Below are 5621 nucleotides of genomic sequence, written 5' to 3' on the forward strand. Positions count from 1 at the left end.
CAGGCTACCCTGAACTCACATAGATCCACTTAACTCTTTCTCCTAAGCACTGTGATTAAATGCATCCCTTTGTGCTGAGACCTCTGGCTGCTGTGCTTAGGTGAGTGACAAGGTGCTCATCACAGTATTATAGGGCTGTGGTGATGGCAGTGTGGGATAAAAGTTAAGTCAGGAGACNTCCAGAGACCATGACACATGTCAACAACTGGATAATTGAGAAGAATCTTGATGATGAAGATTTTATATTCATGGTGTCACAGAAGCCAGAGATTTCAAACCAGATCAGTGACTCATTACAGTNAACATTTGAATGTGAAGATGTGTGAACAGANANATATAATATGACTCACTATACCTTCCATGATGAGATTTTTCTATGCTTTGTATTTCTGTTTACTTTGTTTGTGCATGCATATGTTTTATTTGGGGTTGGTTTGCAAGATCAGAAGATGGATAAGAGGGTACCAGGACATGAGTATACCTGGGATGCATGATATGATACTCACAAAAAATTAATAAAAAGTTTAAAAAATAAAATAAACTTAAAGTGTCAGTGGAAGAAGCCAGTCTTAGTAGGAGTCTAGATGTGCCAGCTGTGTGGAAATACCGTGGGCCGCTCAATTCCTCAATGCAGTGGCACTTTAGTCAGGAGTTTCTGTGGGCCTGTGTTGTAGCCTCCTTCAACCCCTGTATAACCCCATGTATATGAATGGCTCTCCCAGCCTCAGTTTCTATTCAGTATTGGCTTTCCATTCCTTACTATTTCCCACCCTACCTCCAGGAATCTAGTAAGAGGAGCTTTCAAATCAATTCAAAATTCTTCTAACCTCGCCAAGTCTCGAAAGCAACTGTACAGATCGGTATGGGACAAAATGGAATTTTGAAAGTAGACAGAAGTTGCTGCGGTATAGCCAGAAAGCCACCAGATGTTGCTGGTATATAGAATATAAAGCGCTCTTTGCTAAACGTGCATGTGATTAAATGTTAGGGAACTACTCTCTCATTACAGTAATGGGGATCCTTTTTTCTTATGAAGTTGCAGTTTTCCTACCCAGAGTCTCTTTGACTAAATGAATTTCGTATGTGTAATCAAAACATGTGTGTCACTGGACTTCAAGATAATTTGAGCAATTTTTGTTAAAAAGAAACCTGCGTGGTAAACACTCTTTGAAAACAATTTCATGAAAGAGACATTTTGAAGTTATTATTTTAAATGTAACCATGCACTTTTGCTTTAGCTCTGGCACATTGTTCTTTTATGAGAAATGGTTGTACTTAGATGCAAAGTATGCCTATGATAGTATGGAAATTATGTTTCAGTTTTTGAATGACGGCCAGGCTTTACATGACTGTTCAGGCAAATTCCAAAACTTCCTAAAAGTCATTTTTTTTTTCTAAAAATATCAGTAGTGAGAAATTGGAGGTAACTTCCATTATGTTCCTTCTCCCTTCATCTGTTAAGTGCTTATTGAGCACCTACCTTGTATTAACTTTGTTCTCAGTACAGGGAGTCTCAGCTACAGCAAGTGTCCACCTTCCTATAATCTATGTTATACCAAAGAACAAAATATCATATGTAAGTGACATGGCACATGCATTTGCTACCAAAAATTATATTCCCAATGTAGAAGTGGAAGAGACAGGTTACAAAGAAGATTGTAGAATGACATTTTTGTTATAAAATGTAGATAGTAATTTATGAACTAATAATCACTGAAGGCTTACCATCCTTAGGCTTTATTCTCTAGACTTCATATAAATTATTCCATTTTATCCTCATTCCAGCTCTGCATAGTTTGGGGTTCATATCACCGTGACCCTGCTTTAGAGATTGTAGAGTGGGAATTAAGATACCGGAAGGTCATCATGCCTTTTAAAAAATCATTTACTTTTATTTTATGTGCATTGGTACTTTGCTTGCATGTATAACTGTGTGAGGATGTCAGTCAGATTTTGGAGTTACAAACAGTTGCGAACTGCCATGTGGGTGCTGGGACTTGAACCTGGGTCCTCTGGAAGAGCACTCAGTGTCCTTAACCACTGAGCCATCTCTCCTATTATACTTTTAAAGTCATATAACTTCTAAATAAACAAGACTTGAGTTGAGTGCAGGCAGTTTGCTCTGGAGCTGTGTAGCTGACTGGTGTGCTATTCTGAATTGTAAGTAGGTCTAAAACATGAACATCCCCAGAGAGGTGGGGAACAGCTGCCTTCCACAGCCCTCCACCCAGCTGTGCTAATTAACATTTGTGCAGTAGAATTATTAAAAGAAAAACTAATGAATTCATATTAGCATGTTGCTATTAATTAAACAGTGCATGCATCCACTCAGCCTATTTCTATTAAAAAATCCAACCCAGGACTCCTTGTTTGATCATTTTCACTCTCTGTCTCTGTGACAACTCCTCAGTATTTGTCACCAATGACCCTGACATTGATAAAGAGTCTTATTTGTAGAATGTCCATTAACTTGAATTTACTTGATGTCTCATCATTACAGGACATGGGCTTTTATATATTTTGGGCAGTGATGGCACTACGAGATACCAGACAGTCTCACTAGGAGGAACACTATGCCTCCTTCTTTACTACAGATGTTAACTTCAATCTCTCTAATGTACTCTCTGTTTGGGTTTTCCTATAACAAAGTTACTTCTCTTCCCTCTGTGATCCTCTGCTGAGGACTTCACAGAGATATACCCAAACTTTAACCCACCAACTTTAAGCATCCATTAGTAGAACTTGCTTGAAGCCCTCATTGCTATATGATGACTTTTCTAGATACCTTTGTTTCTTCTTTATTGGGTTATTTTTATCTTTTGAAAAGTCCCTTCTTCCCTATGTTTATTTCCTTAATTCTTTATTTACAGCAGTGTGGATTCACAGACCCTTATCTTAATGACAGGTTAGTGTCATCCACTTGACAGAATCACCTGAGAGAAGAGCCTGCAGGCAGCCTGTTGGAGATTATCTTGATTGCGCTAAGGGAGATGGGAAGACTTAGGCACTGTTCCCTAGACTGTGTATCTGGGATGGACGTTCGTCATTCTCTACATTCTGAGTGAGAACGCAATCTGAGCTTCGGCTCTGCCACCTGGCTCCCCTGCCATGCTGCCCTGGGCAGCAGGATAACACTCATCTCCCATAGGCTGCTTTTGTCACAGTATTCTTATCACAGCAATTCAAAAAAAAAAAGTTCCTATATCTCCCTCTTTTCTGTGTCCTTCTCTTCCTCCCTTCCATCCTCCTGCCTCCTTTCTCTCTCCCTAAATTTGTTTACGTTCTGAGACAAGATGCTCCAGGCTCATCCTGTATTTTCCTAACGCTGGAATAAATCACTTCTCCAGTGAACTCTGATTCCCATCCCAGGAAAAGGAATGGTATTTAGATGACAAATATGTGCTGTCTGAACTCATTGTTGCTAAACTGTCTCATTGAACAGAGGTGAGAAATGTAGGCAGATAAATTAACCCCTACTTATCCTGTGTGTTCTCTCTCTCTCTCTCTCTCTCTCTCTCTCTCTCTCTCCACCCCCCCCCGTCTCTCTGTGTGTATGTGTTCAAATTTTAAATTGATGCCTCAATTTTCATCTTATAAATTCCATTCTTCTTTTTTAGAAGAAACATGGATGTTTCATCAAAAACATGGATGGCATGAAAATAATGGTTTTTTTTTTTTCAAAAAAATGATTTTTGTTATCTGGATTTTGTACTTATTCAATGTTACTATCCACACAATATAAACACAGAATTTCTAGCCCATCAGTAAGAAGAATTTCTAACCCATAAGTAAGAAGGGAACTTACTAACTGAAGTGTGCTATTCATCCCCTGTTCTTTTGTTATTAACCCCACAGCACTGTTAAGAATCCTGTTAAATGACAACACCCAGAAGAACCTCCACTACCAGGTGCTCTAACACGCCCAGAACCACAGGGTCACAGGATCCCAGAATCACAGGATCACATAGACAGCGGAACTCTGAGGAGTTCTGTCACAAGCAGGATCACAAGAAGGACAGGCTCCAGTCAGATATAGTGAGGGCAAGTAGCACTAAAGATAATCAGAGGGCAAGTGGCAAGTGTAAGAACATAAGCAACAGAAACCAAGATTACTTGGCATCATCAGAACCCAATTCTCCCACCATAGCAAGTCCTGGGTACATTATCACACGGGAAAAGCAAGATTTGGATCTAAAATCACTTCTCATGATGGTGATAGAGAATTTTAAGAAGGACATAAATAACCACATTAAAGAAATACTGGAGAACATAGGTAAACAGCTAGAAGCCCTTAATGAGGAAACACAAAAATCCCTTAAAGAATTACAGAAAAACAAAATCAAACAGAGGAAGGAAATGAACAAAACCATCCAAAAAGTAAAACTGGAAATAGAAACAATAAAGAAATCACAAAGGGAGACAAACCTGGAGTTAGAAAACCTAGGAAAGAGACCAGGAGTCATAGATGCAAGCATCATAAACAGAATACAAAACATAGAAGAGAGAATCTCAGGTGCAGAAGATACCATACAAAACACTGACACAACAGTCAAGGAAAATGCAAAAGGCAAAATGCTCCTAACCCAAAACATTCAGGAAATTCAGGACACAATGAGAAGACCAAGCCTAAGGATAATAGTTATAGAAGAGAGTGAAGATTCCCAACTAATAGGACCAGCAAATATCTTCAACAAAATTATAGAAGAAACGTTCTGTAATCTAAAGAAAGAGATGCCCATGAACATACAAGATGCCTACATAACTCCAAATAGACTAGACCAGAAAAGAAATTCCTCCTGTCACATAATAATCAAAATACTAAATGCACTAAATAAAGAAAGATTATTAAAATCAGTAAGGGAAAAAGGTCAAGTAACATAAGCAAGCCTATCAGAATTACACCAGACTTCTCACCAGCAACTATGAAAGCCAGAATATCCTGCCTGGGCAAATGTCATACTGACACTAAGAGAACAGAGATGCCAATCCAGGCTACTAGACCCGGAAAAATTCTCAATTACCATAGATGAAGAAACCAAGATATTTCATGACAAAACCAAATTTACACACTATCTTTCCATAGATCCAGTCCTACAAAGAATAATAGATGAAAAACACCAACACAAGGAGGGAAACTACACCCTAGAAAAAGCAAAAAGTAATCTTTCCACAAACCCAAAATAAGCTAGCCACACAAACATAAAAATAACAGGAAGTAGCAATCACTTTTCCTTAATATCTCTTAATATGGACTCAGTTCCCCAAAAGAGACATAGACTAACAGACTGGATATGTAAACAGGACCCAGCATTTTGCTGCGTACAGGAAACACAGCTCAGTGACAAAGACAGACACTACCTCAGAGTAAAAGGTTGGAAAACAATTTTCCAAGCAAATGGTCTGAAGAAACAAGCTAGAGTACCCATTCTAATATCAAATAAAATCAACTTTCTTTTTTTAATATTTTTATTAGTTATTTTTCCTCATTTACATTTCCAATGCTATCCCAAAAGTCCCCAGTACACTCCCCCCACTCACCTACCCACCCACTCCCACATTTTGGCCCTGCCGTTCCTCTGTACTGGGGCATATCAAGTTTACATGACCAATGGGCCTCTCTT

Source organism: Mus caroli, chromosome 4 (genome assembly GCF_900094665.2).
Source record: "Mus caroli chromosome 4, CAROLI_EIJ_v1.1, whole genome shotgun sequence".
NCBI classification, from domain to species: Eukaryota; Metazoa; Chordata; class Mammalia; order Rodentia; family Muridae; genus Mus; species Mus caroli.